The sequence below is a fragment of the Coenobita brevimanus genome, chromosome 14 (genome assembly GCF_032717465.1).
Source record: "Coenobita brevimanus isolate Jiangsu-jjx chromosome 14, ASM3271746v2, whole genome shotgun sequence".
NCBI classification, from domain to species: domain Eukaryota; kingdom Metazoa; phylum Arthropoda; class Malacostraca; order Decapoda; family Coenobitidae; genus Coenobita; species Coenobita brevimanus.
This window is the reverse complement of record NC_136967.1, coordinates 57,917,392-57,942,853: the sequence shown is the minus strand read 5'-3', so window position 1 is coordinate 57,942,853 and position 25,462 is coordinate 57,917,392. Positions and strand designations below refer to the sequence as shown.

Sequence of the window (25,462 nt, the reverse complement as noted above, 5' to 3'; positions counted from 1 at the left end):
ACCACCTCACCTGCATCCACACGCATTCCACAAACTCACCCATTCTCTCTCTGTCTGTCTGTCTGTCTCTCTCTCTCTCTCTCTCTCTCTCTCTCTCTCTCTCTCTCTCTCTCTCTCTCTCTCACACACACACACACACACACACATTCCACAAACCCACCCACCGTAACCCATCCCTCGCAAAAATCAGTTTTCACATTTTCTCTCCTTTTGCATTTTTTCCCATTTTCTTTTTGCCTTTATTCTCTCTCTCTCTCTCTCTCTCTCTCTCTCTCTCTCTCTCTCTCTCTCTCTCTCTCTCTTACATACCCCGTTTTTTTTTTTTTTTTTTTTTTTTACGTAGTCGTATATAATTTTTTTCCTTTGCTGTTACACTTGTTACATATTCTGTATTATACATGAATAAAATTTTTTGGTTACGTTTATTTCCACGTATTTATTATTATTATTATTATTATTATTTTGCCGTTGTACCTGCTGTTCTTTCTTTTACTCTTGTACCTTTTCTATTTTAGACGTATCCCATTTTCTCCTTTGACGGGTAACCCTTTTAGATCAATAACTTTTTCCTGCTCGCTACAGAATCCTTTAGGTCTTGGGAGATCTGTACTGTAAATGAGATGTAAGTAAAAGGCAAAAAAGTATCCCGGAAGGTGACTTGGAGTGAAATAAAGGTAACAGCAAGAAGTGAAAGGAATAAAAGGGAGTTCAGGAAAAGACCGTGGATTGGGATGGTTGAAGCTCTTTTTTTAGCATTTTTTTACGACACTAACAATAAGAAAAATACTGTTCCTTTTTTATGGACACCGTAGTTCAGCTACAGCGATATTTCAAAAGAAATAAATACAAAATAAATGAAAAAGGAATATACACTGATAAACACAAATAGTTAACTCGGCAAGGATCTAAGGAAAGCGTGGAAGGTGAAGAATTGAGTGAAGGAGAGTTAAGCAGAGGTAGTAACACACGATGGAGGGAGAATACTGAAGGGCAGATGGTTGGATTATTTGAGGATATGGCCAATCAGCCTTACACCCACTCACCTATTCCCACACACTCCACACCACACCTATACCCACCCTCGCACCCCTAGCCTAACATAAGCTCGCACTCACTGGCATATTCCCACACTCCGCACTCATACACACACCTCACCTCACCTACCCTCACGCTCACATATTCCCAGACACCCCAATCACATACACATCACATCAGCTAACCTCACCTCATCACGTAACCTCACACTCACTCGCATATTAACACACCTCCCACTCAAACCTCTCCTCACCTCACCTCTTCTTACACATCTCACACCCCACCTGTGCTTTACCTGCTCCTATACACGTTATCTCACCTTTTAAACTTTACCTACGGTCAGGTAAAGCACACACACACACACACACACACACACACACACACACACACAGTTTCTCTCTCTCTCTCTCTCTCTCTCTCTCTCTCTCTCTCTCTCTCTCTCTCTCTCTCTCTCTCTCATGAAGACTATATTTTGCTACTCTGGTGTGAAAAAGCATGACATGATTAAAAAAAAGAATCGCCAGGAGAGAACAAGAAAGGAATAGATTACATGCTCGTACTGAAGGTGTGTGTGTGTGTGTGTGTGTGTGTGTGTGTGTGTGTGTGTGTGTGTGTGTGTAGTGCTCACCTCGTCCCCTCCTGGTCAGACACACAGCAGTAACCCCAATGATCGGCCACGCACGCCTCTCTCTCTCCTACTTCCCTCCTTCCTCCTCTGACATCACTCCTCCACGGCTGCAGTGACATCATTTACCTGCTGTACCATTCTCCACGCCCCTTCCGGCCTCAGTGACATCCTTCCTTTGCAGTGACATCTTTCCCCTGCAGTGACATCTTTCCTTTGCAGTGACATCTTTCCCCTGCAGTGACATCTTTCCCCTGCAGTGACATCCTTCCTCTCAACAGTGACTTCATCTACACCTCGTTGACTTAGGACTTCTTTCTACCACTTGTAATCTCCACACCCCATCCAGCCTCAGTGACGTCCTTCCTCTCTACTGTGACTTCACCTTCACCGTATTGACTTCTTTCTTTCTATCACTGTTCTTATATTCTCCTCGACACACCAATCAGTGACATCTCCCATACTCTGCAGTGAAGTACGCTGTGTGGCAGTGACATCCTTCCTCTGCAGTGACTTCCTTATCACCTCACTGACATCATCCCGTCTATCACTTATGTAATATTCTCCACGATGCACGGATCTTAGTGACATCTTCATATCCTCTGCACTGACGTCCTTCCCCTCTGCAGTGACATCCCCCCCTCCCCACACTCCCCCAGCCCTCCCCACACTGACATCCTTCCCTCCCCCTACCTTCCCACCACAGCGACTTCGAAAATGACCGTGTGTGACATCGTATTACTGACGTCGAGTGCACCGTGATGTCCTCAGAAAATGTGTGATGCCTCTGGTAATGCTCACTTGCCACTTGGATGTCACCGAATTCACCGCTGTATCCTTGACGTCCATCAGGTTCGAAAGGATGATGTCTCTTGCGACTTCAGGATGTCACCAAGTACCTGAGATTTCACCAGGTCACCCAGGACATCAGTGGCGATTTTAGGACATCTGTGGCGATTTTAGGACATCTGTGGCGATTTTGGGACACGTGGCGATTTTGGGACATCTGTGGCGATTTTGGGACACATGTGGCGATTTTGGGACATCTGTGGCTATTTTAGGACGTCATTTGCAGCTTTAGGACATCAGTGATAACTATAGGACATCATTGGCGGTCTGGGACATCGCTAACGCCTCTAAGAAAGCACAGACGTCCCCGTGACATCACTGAAGTCACCCTATTCGCGGTACGCAATCATCCCACCCAAGGCATAACAAAATAATAATAATAATAATAATAATAATTGACTTTGTGGCCTTAAAACACCCATCAAGGTCCGCTTCTAGGAACTGCCTTGAAATACCAACAGAAACTTATTACCTAGTTGTTGTTTTTGTTGTCAGAATGTAGAAAGACTCAGAATTGGTGGTGTGGTTGTGGTGGTGGTGTGGTTGTGGTGGTGGTGTGGTGTTGTGGTTGTGGTGGTGGTATTGGCGATGTGTTGGCGGGGTTGTTATCATATGTTTGAATTTTTACGACGTTCCCGTGTGATGTGAGGCGGTGTGGTGGTGGCGGTGGGGTTGGTTGAAGATGAAATATAAAATGGCTGGGGACAGGTCGGCATGGAGACGATTTGTTTGTGGCCACCCCTGACGGAATTAAGGCGTCTGGCAATAGGTAGGGATAGAAATATAATACACGCCATAGTATTGATGTTAAAATATGGTCACGTTGACGGGAGGGATGCTGTTGGTATGTATTCTTATGCGTTCGTGTGTCGTGTATTCGTGTCGTGTGTTCGTGTGATGCCACTGACCTCGGCTTCAGCTTCCCCCTCCACCTGAAGCCCCCTGAAGGAGCCCACTGAAGCCAGCCGGGATTAAATCGAAGGTGAGTTAACCACGGATTTGGGGAAGGGGGGATTTTTCGTATCATTTTTTTTTTTAACTCGAAATTTTTTATCCCAACCCTTATTTTAAGGACCCTGCATAATGTGATTCTTGTTTACTACTGTTGAGAGTATAGGGATTTTATCTATCTGTCTGACTGTCTCTGTATCTATCAGTCAATCTGTCTATAAAATTGTGTGATCTATCTATCTGTATATAAAGTATGTGTGTGTGTGTGTGTGTGTGTGTGTGTGTGTGTGTGTGTGTGTGTGTGTGTGTGTGTGTGTGTGTACTCTTACTGTATAAAGTGCGTTTGTATGGTGTGCACGTGCGTTAGTATTGGATGTTGCGTGTGCAGGGTGTATCAGAATGCGTAGAGTGCATTAAAAGAACTGCGTGCGTTGCGAGCGTCCGTGTCTAGCGTTGTGCACGGATTGGGTACGGTACGTTGCGTGGGTTGGGTGCATAACTGTTCTGTCGGCACGACCTTGAGTGTGCTTGTACGTCACGTTTATTTATGTGGTATTTTATTCCCCTTCCTGTGTGTGTGTGTGTGTGTGTATGTGAGAGAGAGAGAGAGAGAGAGAGAGAGAGAGAGAGAGGGGGGTGTTATTAGTGCCCATGCTATTAAATAATTGAAATATGCCTGACCGTATGTCCCCCCCCCTTTCTCTCTCTCTCTCTCTCTCTCTCTCTCTCTCTCTCTCTCTCTCGTAAATGGGTTATAAGGTACAGTACGTCCTTGTGAGTACAGGTAAGTTCATTTGTGTGTCAGAGAGAGAGGGAGAGAGAGAGAGAGAGAGAGAGAGAGTGTGTGTGTGTGTGTGTGTGTGTGTGTAAATGAAGAAGGGTAAAAGGGCGAAGATGATGGTGGATAGTGGTGGTGGTGGTGGTGGGATAGTCTCGTAAGGTGAGGGGAGGGGGAGGGGGTGGATAGGGTGAAGGGGGATAAGGTGTGGGGTGATGGGGGGATAGGGTGAGGGTGGGATGGGGTGTCATGTGGGAGTGGGGCAGGGTTAAAGGGATTGGGGTTGCTGGGATGAGGGTGAGGGGGGGTTGCTCGGATGAGGGATGAGGGGGAGGGGGGTGGCGTGGGTGAGGGGGATAGGGTGAGGGGGGGGAAAGGGTTATCTGCAGTAGCGTGATCAGTCCATAGCTTTCGTGTTCCGTGATTCGCATTTAGTTCCGCATCTTTATTTACTCTCTCTCTCTCTCTCTCTCTCTCTCTCTCTCTCTCTCTCTCTCTCTCTCTCTCTCTCTCCCCGCAGCCATCGTCATCTCTATTTTCGTTGCAATCCTTTCAGTTTTTTTTCACCATCTTCCACATTCTCTTCTATCAGATAATTCATTCCACAAGTCTTCATTTGTCTTTATTATTAGTATTTTAACTCTTGCTTTCACTTCCCTTTCTCTTCTGACTTATTCTCCTCGACTTTCCCTTTTCACATTCTTTCATTTTTTTTTCCTTCCACACCTGGTTGATTAGTGACGCCATTTGTTATTTTTTTTCTTTTCATTTTTGCTTGGTTTTTCTTTTGCTTCTCGTGTTTCCTCCGCTGTCGTCCTTCTTTACACCTTACCAGTTAACTTCCGTTTGTCTCCACTGTCGATCTGTCATTCTTGTCGTAGATCATTATGTCTTATCTTGTCTGTCCTCCTCCTTCCTCGTATTTCTTGGATCGTTCTCTCTCTCTCTCTCTCTCTCTCTCTCTCTCTCTCTCTCTCTCTCACACACACACACACACACACACACACACACACACACACACACACACACACACACACACACACACACCTCTAGCTTAATGCTTTTTCTCTGTGACTCTGTTCTTCTGTCATTTCAGTACCCTTTGCTCTACTTATCAACGAAGTTCAGCACCAAAGAACCCAACCCAACCCAAACCTAACCTAACTTAAACTAACCTAGCCTAACCCAACCCATCCAGCACTAGAACAGCGGTTGGATAGCACTCTTGGTTGGTTATAAAGGTGTTTCTCTCACGCAACCTGTAAGTGCTCTACCCTATTTATTTTGGGTAATGGGATTTCTCTCTCTCTCTCTCTCTCTCTCTCTCTCTCTCTCTCTCTCTCTCTCTCTCTCATTATCCATCTTCCTTCATCCACCTGCCTGTCTGTCTGTACCTCCATCTATCCATCAACTCATGCATGTCTCCATCCGTCCTTCCATGAATCTGCCTATCCATCCATCCATCTATCTGCTCTTCTATCCATCCACCTACATAATCATCATTCCACTCCTCAATCCTTCCACCCAGCCATTCTTTCATCCATCCATCTGACAATCCGTCTATTCACCCATCCATTCACATCCTCTCTTCTCTCCTACCACCTACCTATTCATCCATCCATCCATTATATCCAACTCATCTGTCCTTCTGTCCAACTTCTTCATCTATCCATCCATCCAACGGTCCATCTGTTCTCCCATCCATTCATCCACTCTTCTTTCCTTCCATGTACCTATCCATCCATCCATCCATCCATCCATCCTGTTCCCCGTGTAGGCTCTGTAACTAGTTATTGATGGAACACGCGAGTCTCCCATCACGGCCGCTTATGAGAGAGAGAGAGAGAGAGAGAGAGAGAGAGAGAGAGAGAGAGAGAGAGAGAGAGAGAGAGAGCTGTCAACCTGTCATCATTATTCGTCATTAGTCAAACGGAGGTGTCACACACACACACACACACACACACACACACACACACACACACTCTATACAGTATTTATCTACATGACTACTGCTTCTCTCTCTCTCTGTTGGCTAGATTGAAAAGGTTACCTGAGATTTTCCCCTCCCTCCATCTCCTCTCTATCACTTCCCCGTCTCTTCCCCATCACTTTCCCACCTCTTCATCTCTTCCGCCCCTTCCCTATCTCCCCCATCTCTTCCCCATCGCGTGCATCACCACTAGCCAGACGCATATAAAAGCCATATTGTACCTAACCACACACCTTTCCTCTCCTAGACGTCCTAATCATTCCTTCTAGTACTCATTGTTTTTCATTCGTTCAGTCTTATAATAACCGTATCTTTCTTGAACTAATATTTTCCTCTATTTTCTTGATTTGTTTTTATTATTGACTTTGGTTTCGACTGCATTCTTAGCGGTGGAAATCGAATTATTTTCCTATTATCACTGTGTTTAAAGTTAGTTCACTATTTGACCACCCGAGGGCCAGGTATGTAAACCTGGCATTCGTATCTCATATGTTCAAATTTGGGTTTTATATATAGATTTAAAACTTGATTACTTTGGTCAGTTTACATAAAAGAGAAATGTTTTAAAAGTTTGGAGGGATGCAGTAAGATTCATATATATAATTTACAGTTTTTGAGAGATTGTGTGTGTGTGTGTGTGTGTGTGTGTGTGTGTGTGTGTGTGTGTGTGTGTGTGTGTGTGTGTCAGTATTTTGTGGTATATGTGTACGTGTGTTGAAGGCTGGTTGGATTACAGTACCGTGCCTCGTAACCACCCTCGTCCGTGATGTGGCTGGGTTTCATCTCACTCACTCACCCTCTCTCTCGCTCTCTCACACGCACACTCACTCTCTCACACACTCACTCACTCACATTTACGTCCAGTCACGAACCATCCAACCTTTATCCTACTCATTTCACATATTCTTCACCCCTTTTTTAAGATAACATTTTTTCTCTTTCCCCTACAACCATACAGTTTCTTTCAACTTAGCAAGACTCTCATAGACTTCAGTAGGATTGCGATTTATCTGTTATATTTTTGCTTCAGGATTATTTTGACTTGTGAAGGACCTCGGTGTGAAAGGGTTAACGTCCTTCACACACACACACACACACACACACACACACACACACACACACACACTTCTAGTACTTGTCTCATACTTAAGATTCTGTCATACTTATTGTTCTGGTTTTCCCTTATAGTTATGTTTCACTCTTCCATCCTCACTTGCTCTCGAAGCCCCCCCCCCCCCCACACACACACACATACACACTTTCTTTCATCCTCCCTTATCCTTCTCATTCTTAGCCTCTCTGTCACTCCTGCCTCCCCCACTCTCACTCCTACCCCACTCTCATCCTCCCTCACTTTACTTCTCACTCTCATCCCCACTCACGTCCCTCGCACTCGTCCTCTCGCAGTTTCCCACACTCTCATCCTCTCTCATTTTCCTTCTCACTCATACCTCTCACACTTTCCCTCTCACACTCACCCTATCACACTTTCCCTCTCAATCCTACCCTATCTCACATTCCCTCTCACCCTCTCTCACACTCACCCTCTCTCGCTTTCCCTCTCACTCTCATCCTATCTCTCTCCCTCACTCTCATCCTCTCTCATACCCTGAAGATTCTGTCATATTCTTAAATCATCTTCCCCACACACTTATCCTCTATCCTCTAGCGTGCATATTCTTATCACTACAACGTGCAGTATCTCTCACACTTTCTTCCTCTCACATTCCTTCTCACTGTCCTCACTCACCTTCTTGGCCAGTTCGTTTTCTCCTGGTCATGCATCTTCACATTCCTTCCCAGTCTGGTTGTTTATGTGTTTGTCTTTTTCACACCCATCCACGCTTATTCACGTTCCTTCCTTCCATTCTTCCTTCCCTCCTTCCTTCCTTCCATTCTTCCTTCCTTCCTTCCTTTCTTCCTACCATCTCCCATTCATTCATTCAGAGACGTATTGGAACATATTTTCGTTCACCCTTGACTTTTCACTTATTTTTGTTCTTTCAGTTATATTCCTGCACTGATTTGACTTTCACACACACACACACACACACACACACACACACACACACACACACACACACACACACACACACACACACACACACACACACAGAGTCACAATCACTACCCCTGCCTCACTCTCTCAATGTCACTCATCTTCTCGACATTCTCTCACGCTTCATCTTAATTCACTGTCTCCCATGCACGCCCACACCATCTCACACTACATCACACTCACCCACTCAGTCACACTCACGCATACCCTCTGTCACACTCACACACACACTCTCTCACTCCTCTCTCATCTTTGCATAACATACTTCTAACATGGCGTGCACAGCGTCACTTAAAATTAACACAGCAAAAATTAAGGTAACATAGCATGAATTGGTCTTGCCTTGTGAAATTTTAGGCTGTCCACAATCCTCCTAACCCAACCTAACCTAACCTAACCTATCCTGACCTCACCTCACCTGCCTAATCTAACCTAACCCACCTAACCTACTCAGGGCTTGGAAAATTGGGAATGAAAAAAGAAAAACACGAAAAATATGAAGCATGTAAATACGAATTGGACAGGAATTGGATGGAGATGGTTTGGGTAGTGAAGGAGGCTGAGGAGAGAGGAGAGACGGAGAGAAAGATGGAGAGGAATGAGGAAGGGAGGAAAGAATGAGAGGGAGAGGCATATTAAAATGTAAAAGAGGAATTAACATTGAAGGAAAAAAATGGATTGTAGGGGAAATATAGAAGGACTGAGAGAGAGAGAGGGGGGGAGGGACAAACAGCAAGCAACTCCTTGATTCTTTGTGACTTTGTTATAGGTAGAGTTATAACAAATTTATCTATTCAATTAAAGACAAGGATAACAAAGCAGGAAGGGAGGTAGACGGAGGGAGGGAGAGGTGGTGAAGGAAGGGAAAGAGACTGAGGGAGGGAGAGAGAAGGGATGAAGGAAGAGAGAGAGATTGAGGTACAGGTAGTGAAGGAAGGGAGAGATCGAAGGAGGGAGGGAGGGAGAGGTAGCGAAGGAAAGGAGAGAGGTGGTGAAGGAAGGGAGAGAGATTAGGGGAAGGAGGGAGGGAGGCTGAAAGAAGGGAGAACAGGAGGGGCGTTGTCTGGAGAGCAAAGTCGGTAAGTTAGTTTTTTTCCTGTTTCCTGCCCAGAGCGAGGGAGTGGAGCAGGGTGAGGTAGGGAGACAGGGCGAGGGAGAAATGAAAGGGAGGCAGGGAGAGACGGAGAGTGCCGGGAGGGTGAAGGAGGGAAGGGATATTAGAGAGGAGGCACGGAAAGGGTATATGCAGATTTCAGGGAGGGTGGGAAGAAGAAACATTGATGTGGGAGAGACAGGGAGACAATAAGATGGCTTTAAGTGAAGAGGGAAAGGACACGCAGATGACGGTGGGGTTAGGGTGGTGGGTGACTATTGAAGTGTGGTGAGAGGAGTTCAGGTGGTGTGGTGACTCGTGTGATGATATACTATTTGCCTGAGGTATGCCAGTGTCCAGGGTGGTATGCTAATGGTATACTATGAAAGTTTACGGCTGGGAATGGTATGTGTACGTTCTGAAAAAAAAAATGTCATACGGTATTCATTTATTTGTCTGTGTCTATCTTTATTTATTTATTTATTTATTTATTTATTTGTGATGCAGAATAATGCACAAAAGCTGAATGAAAGAGGAAAGGCGCTTAGGAAATCTATCTATCTGTCTTTCTATCTATAGCTAGACGTCTTAATTCCGGAAGGAGTGGCCACAGACAAATCGCCTCCTTGTTGCCCTGTCGCCTATCATTACACTGTCTTTCCCCAACGCACACACCCCTCTCCCATATACCTTTACAGCATCCCTCCATCTTATCTTCTGTCTCCCCCTCCACCTCACCCACAAACACTCCTCGTTAGTCTCTCACTCTCCATCCTCTCCACATAGCCAACACACATACTGATTTCCGTGTCTCTTGATGTTTAATTGTCGTATACTGTACACACTGCATCAAGACCTCATTATTTTCCTTCAGTGTAATCATCCCGTACGTATTAATTTTGACTGTCCTTTGGTAAAAAAAAATAAAAAATGGTACAATAATATAAATCTGGCGATACATTTTCACGTGTGTCTCTCAGGTGTGTCTTGGTGCAAATAGTGACCAGGTGTTATTTTTGAGTTATAAGGAAAAAAAAAAATAATAGAGTGAATTTTATGCAGTGAGATGGTGTGGTTGTTTGCATCAGAGTGAAGTTGATTTCTCTCTCTCTCTCTCTCTCTCTCTCTCTCTCTAAAAATTTAATGGGTGGGGATCGGTTTATATTACAGAACCGTGACTTTGCAGTTTTACTATTCATTTTTCTTTGTCGTACTCACACACACACACACACACACACACACACACACACACACACACACACACACACACACACACACACACACACACACACACACACACACACACACACACACACACCACCCTCCCTCCATCTTGTAACTTATCTCCGCAAATTTAGCCAGGAACAACGGTACTGTACAAGAATTAGACCAGTACTACGGGCGACCAGTTCCCCCAGTACCGTAATTGGGGTGGAGCGGGGGGGGGGGGTATTGCAGAACAAGGCAGGGTGGGACGTGGCGGGGCAGAATGGGACAGGGCGGGACAGAATGGGACGGGGCGGGACAGAATGGGGCAGAGTCAAGCGGGGAGGGGCGGGACGGGGCAATTGAGCTCTCCACCTGCCCCGTGATTATATATTATGTGGCTTGTATATCCCTTCCGTTTGGGGGGAGGGAGTGCGGAGTCATCGTGTGGGGGGTGGAAGGGTGGATGGAGGGGGAGGAGTGGAGTAGAGATGGAGTAGGTGAGGTGGAGGATTGGTATTTGGAAGGTAAGTGGGGAAGGGGAGGTTGGGAAAGGGTAGGGAGGTGTGATGGGGTGGAGTGGATGAGATGGGAGATGTGGAGAGGGGATGATGGAGTGGAAATGGAGTGGATGAAGTGGAATGTATGAAGGAGGGGATTGAAAAGGGGTGGAGGTAAATGGAGGAAGTTGGCGGAGGGGGATTCATAGGTGAGACATGGGGAAGTGGAGGATCTTGGCTAATCCTCAATTATCCCTTCCTGTCCTTCATTAATCCCTCCATATTCTTCGTTAATCCCTTCATATCCTTCGTTAATCTCTCCATATCCCTCGTTAATCCCTCCATATCCTTCGTTAATCCCTCCATATCCTTCGTTAATCCCTCCATATCCTTTGTTAATCCCTTCATATTCTTTGTTAATCCCTTCATATCCTTCGTTAATCCCTTCATATCCTTTGTTAATCCCTTCATATCCTTCGTTAATCCCTTCCTGTCCTTCGTTAATCCCTCCTTATCCTTTGTTAATCCCTTCATATCCTTCGTTAATCCCTACATATCCTTCATTGGATGGGGGAGTAGAGGGCAGTAGGATTGGAGAGGGAGTAGGAAAAAGTGTGATTGGAGGGGGAGTTATTGGAGTGGATTTTGAGGGGGGAGTAGAATTGGAGACGGGCGAGGGTGGGGGTGAGATTGGAGAGGGTGGGAGAGGGAGTGGAATTGGAGGAGCGAGTGGAAATGTAATTGGAGTAGAAGGGTGGGGGTATAGTGGAATTGGAGGGGGGGAAATGATGGTGTTGATAATTGGGGAGGACAGTAAAGGGGAAGGGGGGCAGTAATGGGGAAAGGGGCAGTAAGGGGGAGGGGGGGCAGCAAGGGGGGAGGGGGGATTCAGCTTGCAAATATCACCATGACTTTCTTGTGGGAAATGACGACATCTGAAGGCTGTCGTACGTGTGTGTGAAGTGTTTGTCTGTTTGGAGTGTTTGTTTGTGGTGTGTGTGTGTGTGTACGTAAGCATTGTGTCTGTATGCGTGTAGTATAAACGATTCTCAACGCTCACATGTACGACAATGAGGTGTACACGTAGTTATAAACCGTGTAAGTATATTTTTTAAGCGTAGGACACTAGTAAAATTTTTCATGACCATCCATGTTCTTTTTCCTTCATCGCATTTTTCCTCCTCGCGGCTTTCCTCCGCGTCTACATCCGTTTTTCCCCCTCCCCTTCTTTCTCCCCTCTCTTTCCCCTCTTCCCCCTCCCCTCCCGTCTTTTCCTCATCCCCTCTATCTTACCCACTCCTTCCTAAACCTTTTCTAACCATCCTTCTTTCCTCCTTACCTTTTTCCTCCCTTCCCCCTCCTCCTTTCCTCCAACTTCTTATCCATTTTCTTCACATCCTTTTCCTCCCCCCATCCCCCTCACCTCCACTCCTTTCCATCGTCTCTCCCCCTCTCTTTCCCCTCTCCATTTGCCTTCCCCTCTCCATTTGCCTTCCCCTCCCACTGCTTTTCCACAGTCTTCCCCTTCTCTCGTTTCCTTCCCCCCCTAACCCCATCCTTAACTCCCTCTCCACGCCTCCTTCGTCCTCTTCTCTCTCTCTCTCTCTCTCTCTCTCTCTCCCCTTCCTAATTCCCTTTGGCAAAATCAATACTATGCCCCTCCCCTCCCCTCCCTCTCCCTTTCCCTCCCTCTCCCCTTCCCTCCCCTCCCTTCCCTCTCTCCCCTCCCCTCCCCTCACTGTGACAAGTTACTTCCTTCCCCAACATTTTTCCCCGTCCTCTTCCCTGTCTATTTTTTCCTCTCTCATATTATCCCCTGCTTCCTTTCCTCCTCTTTTTTTTGTCCTTCCATTTTCCTCATATTTTCCCATTCCTCTTTTTCCTTGTCTTTCATTTTCTTTATTGTCATGCTTGCATCTTCCTCCGTTTCTCCCATGGCTGTTTTCATTTTTTTTCTCATTTATTTTCATTCGTTTTGTCTTTGCCTGTATTTTCCATTTTCTTACGGTTGTCCTTCCTCGTACTTTACCATGCCTTATATTCCTGTCCATTCCTCTGCCTTTTTGCTCCCCTGTTGTCTTCCTCTCTTATCTCTCCCCTCACTCATATTCCTCTCTTATCTCTCCCCTCACTCATATTCCTCTCTTATCTCTCCCCTCACTCATATTCCTCTCCCTCCTCCCTCCTGTCTTATCTTCCTCACTTTTCTGTCTCCTCCCTCATCATCCTCTCCCTTCTCTCTCCTCTCTATCTTCCTCTCCCTTCTCCTCTCTGTCTTCCTCTCTTGTGTTCCTCTCCCTTCTGTCTCCTCTCTATCTTCCTCTCCCTTCTGTCTCCTCTCTTATCTTCCCTCTCCCTTCTCTCTCCTCTCTGTCTTCCTCTCTATCTTCCTCTCTCCTCTCTATCTTCCTCTCTCCTCTCTATCTTCCTCTCTTCTCTCTCCTCTCTTGTCTTCCTCTCCCTTCTGTCTCGTCCTTATCTTCCCTCTCTTCGTCTCTCCCTTGACCTCCATTCTTCAGCTTTCTATTGTATTCTTTTCTCATCATCGTGTTTTTCGTTCCGTTTCTTCCTCTTCCTCTTGGTTCCTCCTCGCCTTGTTCTTCCCCATCTTCCCCTTCTTCCTCTTGCTTCCCCCTCTTCCTGATAAATAGAAAGAGGAAAGAGAAGCTAAGTAAGAGGAGGAGGAGGAAGAAAGAATGATGATGATAATGGTGTTGTTGATGCTGATGGTGGTGTGGTGGAGAAAAATTGGATAATGGTGGAGGAGGCGGTGGAAGGACTGGAGAAAAGGAGGAAGACGAAAGTAAGATTATAAAAGGAAATACATCAAAGACTGACCCAGACAGCATAGTACAGGTCAGGTAGGTCAGGTCAAGTCAGGTCGTCAGGTCAGGTTAGGTCAGGTCAGGTCAAAGGTCGTTAGGTCAGGTTAAGTTGTCATCAGGTCGTCATGTCAGGTCAGGTTAGGTCTTCACGTCAGGTCAGGTACGGTTAGGTCGTCAGGTCAGGTCAGTATCATGATCCTGTACCGTGACCCTAGCTTCCGGCAGTGAACGCTACGTACTAGAGTCCATCTACCTTTAGTGCCGCTGTATTGACGTTTCACCCGCTATCGACTTTTTCCAGTTTGCTGAGGACAGAATACGAGATAATATTTTCTATCTCTGAATGACCCCGTAATAACTCCCAACAGGATTAATATTTCCGGGTCTCTCTCTCTCTCTCTCTCTCTCTCTCTCTCTCTCTCTCTTAATCTGTGTGTTAGTTCAGTTTAGAAAAAGACATTATTTAATTTCTTATTTAATTTTAGATAGCATGAGTGTCCGTTTTATTTTCCGTACGTGATTATGTTGTTAGTGTTATTAAGGACATGTACAGGTTCAGAATACGTACTGTACATGAAACTACTCTTTACGTACGTACACAAACGCACACCATGTACACCACGTGCGAATTAGTAGAAAATATTTTGTAACTGATAATTCGAGGTAGGATATTTTCATGTCTGTACGAAAAATGAAGCTAGATAAATTGCATGTACACCCACTAAAAGAGAGAGAGAGAGAGAGAGAGAGAGAGAGAGAGAGAGAAATATCAGTTCCCCTTATGCTGTGGTACAATATGATACAGAGACTAAGAATTCTGAACAACTGCCTGTACCAAATGAACACAGTTTCACTTTTACAAATCATTTCAGAATTCATCGCACGTAGGGGTAACGATGTGTGTGTGTGTGTGTGTGTGTGTGTGTGGTATTGTTAGGCTAAATTTATATATCTGATCTGCTCCACTTTTACCGTGAAGCCGAATTTCCTGGTAGGGTGTGAAGGGCTTGTTATGCAGGTACGAGATCAGGAAGTGTTGGCTAATGTGTGTGTCCCTGTATTTCTCTCTCTCTCTCTCTCTCTCTCTCTCTGGTATGTGTCTGTGTCATGCTGCTAATATTTCTCTTTCTCTCCATTGCAGGTATGTATTAGTGTGTCTGTGTGTCTGCTGCTTACCCGCCTCGGAGGTGAGTACAGATTATTCACGGGAGAATTGTAGTGTTATAAATGATTACTAATTAAGCTGAGATACGTGGAGGAAAAGGAGAAGGAGGAGGAGGAGGAGGAGGAGGAAAGGAAGAAGACTAAGCGCATTGATAGCAATAGGGAAGTTGGACCAATTTCAGTATAATAGGTAGGAAATAGGAAAATATGGTTAAACTTAGTACAGTAAATATAAAAAAAGTACAGTAAATATAAAAAAGGAGAAAAGTTGGACAAACTGGAATACAGTAATTGGGGTTAAGTATACAGAGAAGGCCAGTCTTATATAAAAATTAGGGGAGCATCCAGATAATATTGGGGGGGGGGGGATTCAGATGTAATTGGGGGAGAGAATCTGATAAAATTGGGAGGGGGGGACAACCTGATGAAATTGGGAGGGGGGGGATTTACCTGGCCAAATAGTGATGAAATAATAATACAACTTAAATATGTGGAAAAAAAATACATAGACGCAATTTCCCGTTAATCCGTGTCAGTGTGGATTAGGGTGGGATTAAGGGTTGGGCGTGGGTGGGACTGGCGTAATAATTAGGGGTAATCCGGCCTTAATTGACCTGTAATTAGTGGGTGCAATTGTGGGCGTCATCATGGTCATCGTCCTTATCATCGTCATCATCATTATCACCATCTCTTCATCTTCACCACACAACCACCATCATCATCATCATCATCATATCTTCATCTACACCACGCAGTCATCATCATCATCATCATCAATAATTGGACTTGATATATTGGCGTCATTACGGAATAAGCGAATCCTGAGTAATTATTTGGCGCAGGGCGTAACCATGGCAATTTGGCGTATGGGTGAGCCGTATTTTGACGTAATAAAGAAATAGCGTTGTGTTTGTACGGAGAAATTGAGATGAGAAAGTTTGGCGTATTGCGTATTGGCTGCCTACGCCTTGACGGGGAGGGCATTGAGAGGTAATGGAGCAGGAGGGAGGAAGGGAGGGAGCAATAGAGGGAGGAGGAAGAGGGGAGAGAAAGAATGAAAGAAGAGGATGGTACTGGAGATGGAATGGAGAGGGAGGGAGGGAAGGTACGGCGTAAGAGAGAGAGAGAGAGAGAGAGAGAGAGAGGAATACAAGGATGAAAGACGGGAGAAGAGACGGACAGAAGATTGCGAAAGTGAAACGAAGGTTTGAAGACAGTGGGCGAGAGAGGACAGTGGCGTAGAAGAAGTAGGAGAGAGAGAGAGAGAGAGAGTGGTGTCGAATGGAAGAAGGGAATTGAGGAAAGAAGAAAAAAATATGTATAAATAAATAAGGAGAGAAGGAAGGAAAGGAGGGAGGGAGGAAGAGGAAGGGAAAGTGTATAGACGGAAGGAAAGTGATGGAGAGGGAGGGAGGGAGGGAGGCTTGAGTGAGATTAGGGGAAGGAGAGTTGAATTAAGGAAGTTGGATGGAGGAGAGAGGGAGATTGAAGAGGAGAGGAAGGGAGAGGGTAAAGAGTAGGAGGGAGGGAGGAAGGGAAAGAGAAAATAAGGATAAAAGCGTGTAGGAAGAGGGAGGGGGAGGGAGGGAAGGAGGAAGAAGGAGGTAGGAAGATAAATGAGGGAGACTAGAGAGGAAAGTGGAAGTAGGAAATATAGTGAGGAGCAAGGTAAGAACAAGAAAAGGAGGAAAAAAGGAAGGAGTGAAAAGCAGAGAGGGAGCTTAAAGTGAAAGAGGAAGAGAGAAGGAAGAAAATGTGAAGGAAGGGAGGGAGGGAGAATGATGAAGAAGAAAATCTAGAGTGAGGAAAATCGGATCTTTCCTCCGTCATCCAGTCTGTCTTTTGATCTCTTCTTATTTCTGTTTAGTATTTCCTCCTCCTCCTCCTCCTCCTCCTCATATTCCTTCATGTTTTTCTCCTATTTCCATGTATTTTTTTTTTTTCGCCTATGCTTTTCCTTTCTTTTTTCCTTTCCCCCTTTTCCGTTCCCATCTTTACCCCTCCTTGCTTCCTTCCTTACCCTCCCTTCCTGCTCTTTCTTTCCGTCCTTCTCCCTCTTTCCTTTCCTCTTTCCTACCCACTCTCTCTTTTCACTTTTCTCTCCCGTCTTCCCCTTTCTTCTCTCTCTTCCTTTCCCTTCCCTGTTCTTCTTCCTCCCCCCTCTCATCCTCTTTCCTCTCCCGTCGATTTTCCCTTCTTCCCATTTCCTCTCTCCATGCCTTCCTGTTTCCTCCCCTATCCTTTCCCCCCCCCTTCTCCTTTTCTTTCTTCTTCCCATTTCCTCTCTCAATGCCTTTCCCTTTTCTCCCTCTCCCCTTTTCCCTTTCCTCCCTCTCCTCTTTTCCCCTCCTTCTTCCCTCTCCCTCCCCCCTTCCTTCCCTCCGTGCCATCAGTAAGAGCGTAATGCCTCACTCCATCACCCTAAGACCCTCCTTATTCCTACCCAGCCTTTGTTGTGCTACCCTCCTTCAGTCACCTGTCCACCTCCTTCCCATCCCCCCTCCTCCTCCTGTTTCTTCTGTCGCTCTCCTTTTCATCTCCCTCTCCCTCTACGAAAAGGGACTACAAGTGTGCGCAGCCTTGATAATTGGGTAGTAGGACAACCAGTGTGATTCTGCAGTTTTGCTTTACTCTGGTTAGACCACATCTGGATTACGCGATGCAGTTCTGGTCACCCTGCCGTAGGATGGATGGAAGTTGAAAATGTCTGAGAAAGAATGACGAAGTTGATACATGATTTTCCAAAAGTACTTTACGAAGGTAACTTTAACCAGTCGATTTGTACTTCCTGGAGGGGCAGTGTGTTGACTTGATGCAGTTTTGATGATAGATAAAGGGATATAAGAGAGAGATAGTAGTAAAGTATTAATAATGAATAACCAAGTCAGATTGCACAATGATATAGAGTTTATTAATGTCAGTGTTGAAAAAAATTAGGTAAGCATTGGTTTGGTAATAGAGTAGTTGAAAGGTAAAGGTGTGGTCAGACGCCATTATGTCATTACCCGCGCCTCTGATATTCGCAGCTTAGACCATTAAGCCTTTGGACGCTTGGAAAAAAGTTGTCTGACATCATAGTAGCTTCCAGGCATGTTTCCAAAAGGTTAAGAGCAATGTTTATATTTATAGGAGCAGTGAAGATTGGGTACAGGGTGTTAGACTTGCTCCGGGTGAGACAGGTAAATACGAAATTAATTGACGCATGTTTTGGGTAAGAGGATGCAAAATTTTTACCTGCATATTACCACTCATTCCCACTGCTAGGCTCTATTAGAGAAGAACAAGTTTCCTGCTTCGCCATTACCCATAAATACATAAATATTCCAAGTACAGTAGCCTAAATTCTTTCTGCACTTTTTATTTATTTATTTATTTATTTATTTTTTTTTTGTCTGTGGCTTATGCTGGAGTGTCTATAGTGGGTTGGGTGAGACGAAGGACTTCAGATTCTCTCTCTCTCTCTCTCTCTCTCTCTCTCTCTAAGCATTTATATCTTCCCTTCTTTCTAGTGCTGCTCCCCTACATCTCCTCTTTCCCAGCTCTTCTTTCTGTCCTTCCTCCCCTTTCCCCGCCTTTCATTTCCTCTCCTCACATCTCCCCTTCTCTCATCTCCTTCCCTCCCTGCCCTTCTTACCCTCTCAACTTTCCATCCCCCCTCTCGACGTTCCTCTCTTTTCCTTTCCTTTTCTTACTTTTCCTCTCCTCTCCTCCTCTCCTTTCCTCTCACTCTTTTCCTTCCCTCTCCTCTCACTCTTTTCCTCCCCTCCCCTCCTCTCCTTCCCTCTCCCTTCTCACTCTCTCCCCTCCCCTCCCTCCCTCCCCATAGAAAGCCATCTGCGCCCTCACTCCCTTATGGATCCTTGTAAGTACATAGGAGAGATGGAAGATTCTCTCTCTCTCTCTCATATTGAAAGCTGGTGATGGCTACGATTTGGGGGAAATATGGTTGTAGAATTGGAGAGAGAGAGAGAGAGAGAGAGAGAAAGAAATTTTGAGTAAACACGTCCTCACTTATTGTTTTTTTTTTTCCCCCGTCTTAAACATGAACAAATCTTACCAATAGCAAAATCGTGGGTACAAGAAGCGCAGAACCCGCTGAAGTAATCCGGAGCTACAATATACTTAACTTATGGCTGGCTTCTTTGCCGTGTGGGTCAAGGTGAAGTTATTGTTGCTAACAGGCAGTGACTTTGACTTCGAAGGACCTGTGTTACCTCGCATTAAGGTGTTTATTTTCACCTGTGGGAAGTGGGTCAGTCCATAATCTTTACTAATAAGGTGTGAAGGGAAACACCTGAAATTAGTATATGGATTGTTTTTTATTTGTTTTTTTTTTCCTAATCTGTTCACCTGGTGTTTTAAAAATGAGGTGGGTATAAGAGGTATCATTTGCGTAATTAAAGTGATCCTCCAGTCTGACCCTGCTTGGCCATCTTCTGAGGTGAAGGGGTTAGAGAGCTTTGTCAGGTTTGAGGAACGTGGTATAGAATGTTTGACATTGATAGACTAATTCCTTTGGCCACCTGGAGTCCTTTTGGGAGATGTGGCACGATACCGATGATGATATTTGCAGCATAGCACTCGACATTCTCTCTCTCTCTCTCTCTCTCTCTCTCTCTCTCTCTCTCTCTCTCTCTCTCTCTCTCTCTCTCTCTCTCTCTCTCTCTCCCACACACACACACACACACACACACACACACACACACACACTAACAAACACACTAACAAACACCTCTTTTAACTCTCTCTCTCTCTCTCTCTCTCTCTCTCTCTCTCTCTCTCTCACACACACACACACACACACACACACACACACACACACACACACACACACACACACACACACACACACACACACACACACACTAACAAACACACTAACAAACACCTCTTTTAACTCTCTCTCTCTCTCTCTCTCTCTCCCTCTCTCGGGTGAGCTACTTCCAGGCGACAGAAGGGTGTAGGTGTTGGTGTTGAATATCGTGAGCGAGAAAGTGTTATTTGTAATAGCGGAGTGTAGTGTAGTGTAGGTATAGTAGTGTATTGTGTAGTACTGTAGTGTAGTGTAATGTAGTGTAGTGAAGTAGTGTTTAGTGTAGTGTAGAAGTGTAGGGAAATTTAGTGTAGTGTTTAGTGTAGAGAAGTGTAGTGAAGTGTAGAAGTGTAGTGAAGTGTAGTAATGAAGTGTAGTGTAATAGTGTAGTGTGAAGTGTAGTAGTGTAGTGTAGTGCAGTGTAATGTAGTGTAGTGTAGTGAAGTGTAGAAGTGTAGTGTATCCCCGAGGCTTCCCCAACATCACCGGTAATGTAGTTGAAGTAGTGGTGTGTAGGAGAGTAGAAGTGAAAGGAGCAGGTTACTGACAGACAGCGGGCAGACAGAAGTAGTGATGCTGTCTTTATTTTCTTTATTTCTAGGTTGTTAAGATGTCGGATAATTTAATAAGGAAAAATAACAGCTAAGTAAAAACAAAGGAAGGCAAAGACAATTATTTTCTTTCTTTCTTTCATTTTTGTGGTGTTTGTGTCTAATATTCCACAATGCAGCGACCCCCTTCTATTCCCCCCCCCTCCCTCTCTCTCTCTCTCTCACACCTATCCATCCATCCATCTGTGTATCTATCTATCCGTCTATCTATCTATCAATCTATCCTTTACCCCCGGGCCACAGGGACACAATGTTCTGCCCTTAATCCCATCCTGTGCAAATTTAAAGGTCGTGGATCCTTTAAAACGGGATTTAGGTTGAAGGAGGGACAGCTGCAGTGATCCCCCTCTCCACTTATTTCCCCCAGTCTCTCTCTCTCTCTCTCTCTCTCTCTCTCTCTCTCTCTCTCTCTCTCTCTCTCACTCCCTCTGTCAATGGTTTCCCCCACTGTCTCCCTTACACCCCCTCTATCAGTGGTCATAATTGTAGTATGGGAGGGTATGTATAGCTGAGAGAGAGAGAGAGAGAGAGAGAGAGAGAGAGAGAGAGAGAGAGAGAGAGAGAGAGTGTGTTTGCCCGCCTCCTCCCTCCGGTGCTCACTGGAGTGGCATTAACTGAGACTTTAACATCGATCTCCACTGATGTTCCCTTCGCCACCTTAGAGAGAGAGAGACGCATCCCTGTTTTACGACATTTCCAAAACGAACGCTCACTGAAAACACCAAATCATTGAGTGTCAAAATTTATCACAAACGTTTCATATTGTATCAATTCCATTTTTTTTTTTCTCGCGATATAAGCAGTTTTCATGTCTGTTTGGAGTGATTTTGCGCTTGCCTGGCCGTGGTTGAAGTGGTTTTGCTTGTGTTGTGTAATGGGTGGAGGGTCATGCATTGTTTGGACATGTGGCTAATTTGGTTGTGTCCCCCCCCCTCTCCTCTCTTCTCATTTTTCCCATTTTCTGTCCCTTTCTATCCTCCTCTTCTCTCCTTTCTTATCCTCTCTCTTTTTTCCCCTCTTCTCATTCCTCTCTTCACTTCTCCTTTCTTCTCCCCATTCTTCTCGTCCCCTTTCTTCTTTATTCTCTTTCTTCTTCACTCCTTCTTTTCCTGTCTTCTCTCTTTCCTTGTCTTCCCTCCATTCATCACTTTTCCCCTTTCTTCTCCTCTCCTTTGTTTTCTTCTTTCCTCTCCTTTGTTTTCTTCTTTCCTCTCCTTGCTTCTCTAAACATTGTGCCTGTGCTGATGTTTGATGGCAGAAGGGTCATGCATTGTTGGTGCACACATGGCTAATTTGGTTTTGCCCCCCCCCCCCCACTTTTCATCCTCTCTTTTCTCCCGTTTTCTTTTCTCTTCTCTAGTGGTTCTGTCTGTGTTATTGGGAGAGGGATAAGGGTCATGCATTGTTTGTACACATATGACTGATTTTATTTTGTCCCCCCTCCCTCTCGTATTCTTTCATTTTCTTTCTTCTTCCATTTTCTAGTGGCTGCTTGTGTTGTTGGATGGAGGATCATGCACTGTTTGGTTGACATATGGGTGATTTGATTTGGTCCTTCCTCCCCTCGCTTGTTTTTTCTTTCTTTCTCCCCTCTCACCTTTTCTCTTTTCGTTTCTCTTCACTTTTTTTATTATTTTCATTTCTCGCCTCTCCTCTCCTCTCCTCTCCTCTCCTCTGTCTTGCCTTCTTTTCTTTCCTTTCCCCTCCAGTGGTTGTCTGTGTGATGTGATGGATGGACGGTCATGCGTTATGTGGTGACGTATGGCTGATTTTATGTATGTACCCCCTCCCCTCCTCCTTTCTCTTGTCCCATTTTCTTTCCACTCCACCCTTCGCTCTTCTCTCCTTTCCTCTTCTGTCCTTTCTCTCAGCTTCTCTTCTCCTCTCCTCTCCTCTCCTCTCCTCTCCTCTCCACTGTCCCCCTTCTCACCCCTGTGTCTCCCCCTAGTGTAGATTACGTTGTCAGTGTACTCGACAGCTGGCACACTCTTCCTCCCTACCACCCTTTTACATTTACACCCTTCCTTATCCTCCCTTTTCTTCTTTTCCTCCTCTTCCTTGGTTCTTTGTCTTCTTCTCTCCCTCTCATCCTTTTATCTCACTCAGATTTTCTCTATTTTGTCATCTTCTCTTTCATCTCATCTTCCTTCTTTTGTCTTCCTATCTTCACATTCCAGATAATTTTATCCTTGCTCTTTTTTTTTTTTTTCTCGCTTAACCATTATATTTCTCTCCTGTTTCTCCCAATTTCTTCATCTTCCATATTTTCGTCATTTGCTTTAGTTCCCCATACATCTTTCATTTTTATTTTTATTATTATTATTATTATTTTTTAGCTCAGTCTCTCTCTCTTTTTCTTACATGCTTACTAATTTTCCGATCCCTTAGTCCCTCCCCGCCTCAGTTCTTACCTCTTTATTGCTCATTTCCCCGTCATACCTTCGTGTTTTCCTTCCCTATCCTTCCCTGTTCTACCCCACCTTTGTCCTCCCTTACCCAGCTTTCCCTTACCCTTTTCTGCCCCTTCCCATTTCTTACCCACTACCCAGTCTTCCCTTGATCAGTCTCCTCTTCCCTCATCCCTAATCCTGACATCTCCACAGTCCTGCCCTACCAGATCATTCCCTACCCAATCATCCCTTACCTGTTTCCCCTCTACTGTACTGGCCTCCCTCTTCCCCAATCCTGCTCCTCTCAAATCCCACCCTACTGTCCATTCTTCCCTTACCTAAACTCTCCTCCCCTAGTCTCCCCCTACTAAATCCTGTCCTACTCCCCATCCCCTACCCAATCATCCCCTACCCAAACTCCCCTCCCCTGTCTTGATCATCCCTAATCCTTGCCCACCCCCAATCCCTCCCATCTGTTGTGCCGTCTGTGTGTGATATCTCAATTGTTCCTTTTGTGTGTCAGCTAATCGTCCCTTCCCCTCCCCCGCTGCCTTTCTGTTTGTCTCAGCCACGGCGATTGTGTTAGGGTAATGGAGACGCTGTGTGTGTGTGTGTGTGTGTGTGTGTGTGTGTGTGTGTGTGTGTGTGTGTGTGTGTGTGTGTGTGTAAGGGAGTGGGGAATATCATGCACTGGATCGATCAGCGTGTATTTGTTCTTTTGGAGCCATTGTAGGATATTTCACTCAAGTTTTAACACAGAGTACACACATGTCCATCAACCTCGCAAACAAAATTGACACCTGAAATGCATGGTCTTGAACTTCCCATGAATACAGTGACGTTGATTATAAATTCCTCTTGCCGTGGAAATAGTGAGGTGACTGAATGGTTGAAATACAGTACGTCCCACAAAAGTACAGCCGCCTCCACTTGTAAATAGTACAGGGGATGGCGTGTGTAAGGTATATTTTGTTGACACGTGTATTTGTTTACTTTTGTGTTTACTGTGTTGGAAGAATGTTTTGGTTGAAGTGCACAGTAAATGCAAGATAGAAGAAAATATACCGGTGCCACAAAGGATTTCCAACACATCATCCCTTGTAGTACGTAAAAGTGGATGCGATTGGACCTTTGTTCCTTGGCATAAGCTTCTGAAGTGAGTATACGTATGGAGGGGGGAGGGTGGCAGCTGCCAGGACATAGGTTAAAATTTGACGCTGATTGACCTCTCGAGTGGGAAGGATATGAGTGGCTTGTGTTTACTCTGCTTTCTCCAATGCAAGTGTTGCTTAGAGGGTTTGTGTCTAAAGAATTAAGGTACTGTTTTTGCCTGAGCCGTGGTGTGTCGTGAGTTTAAGTTGAGCCAAATGGTGTGTCGTGCTTGACTCTGAAATTAGCACAGGTCAACAGTGAATTTATAGTTGTTTGTGTGAAGCTCTGCAGGATATTTACAGGTTGGAGTAGAATTTCTTTTCGACTGTGGGGAAGCCCGGATGCTGTAACTCGTCGGCTATAAGTGAGGGTGTTTTCCATGTCTCGAGGTTGATGGAGGTGGGAATTAGTTATGGCTGTAACGCATCTGTACTCAAACAATGAACAAAAGGCCCTCTCATCTCTGAAGGGGACGTTTTGGAGAGACTTGTAGCCGTTGAAGTGCTTGATGCCTTTCTGTTGCAGCTGATTTATTTGAGCTGTAAGAGTCGACTGCGAGTGAGTGGAGTGGAGTGAACCGGGTCTGTGAGGTAGTTTTCCTTCTGTGATCATTCTTTTTCATGGTGATTCTATTGTCCTCTTTGTCAGTTCGAGTATTTGCAGTGTTCCTCCTCCACTTAGACTCCAAGTGGCATATGGCGGATGGTTACACTTAATTTTTTTTACCCCAGTTGCTTTTCTTACAGTCCCATAGTGAGGAGTAAGGCAAAGAGAAAAAATGTTTTTGTATAGGTGAATGTTGGTGTTGGTTGAGGAGTCCATCACACCTGAAGATGAGACGCGTTCAGGCTCCTAAGATACGATAAGATGAATGACCGGGTTTCTCTCTCTCTCTCTCTCTCTCTCTCTCTCTAAGTTCCATCATTGATTTTCCCCGCACTTCCTCACCATTTCTTCCACACGGTTGCCACATACGAAGACAGATTTCAGGCTATCTTTGCACGTCATCCCAGGGCATCCTAAAATCTAAGTAATATATAACTCCCTTTGGATGCTCTTCTGCTAAATATAACTTAGTATGTGGATTAGTAAAGCTTCTTGTTACGCACGTGCAACTTCTCTGCGCCTAAGTGAAAGTCAATAAGGTGGCGTCGGAGTAAGGGGCCTGTTAGGGTAAGTGGCTCTACAGATATTACCCTCCTGAATATTTCACCGGGGATATTGGCTGCCTCGATATTAACTCTTATGAAGCCGGGGGTGATGGTGGTTTAGTGGGTAGGGTAGTGGGTGTCTGTTCGCTAGGATGGAAGATCTGTCTCAGCTTTGTCAGGGAGAAGAGTGTGGATTTGAGTCCTTTAAATAGTCGATCCTGATCTTTAATAAGTCTTTCCTAGTCCTTAAAAATAGTCTTTCCTGATCAT

The 25,462-nt window shown here is 45.1% G+C and overlaps 1 protein-coding gene across 1 annotated transcript in view; it reads left to right on the top strand.

The window, feature by feature from the left end:
* klar (klarsicht) overlaps window positions 1-25,462 on the top strand; it is a 441,086-nt gene that overhangs the window by 96,019 nt on the left and 319,605 nt on the right. The gene's annotated exons all lie outside the window — the stretch shown is intronic.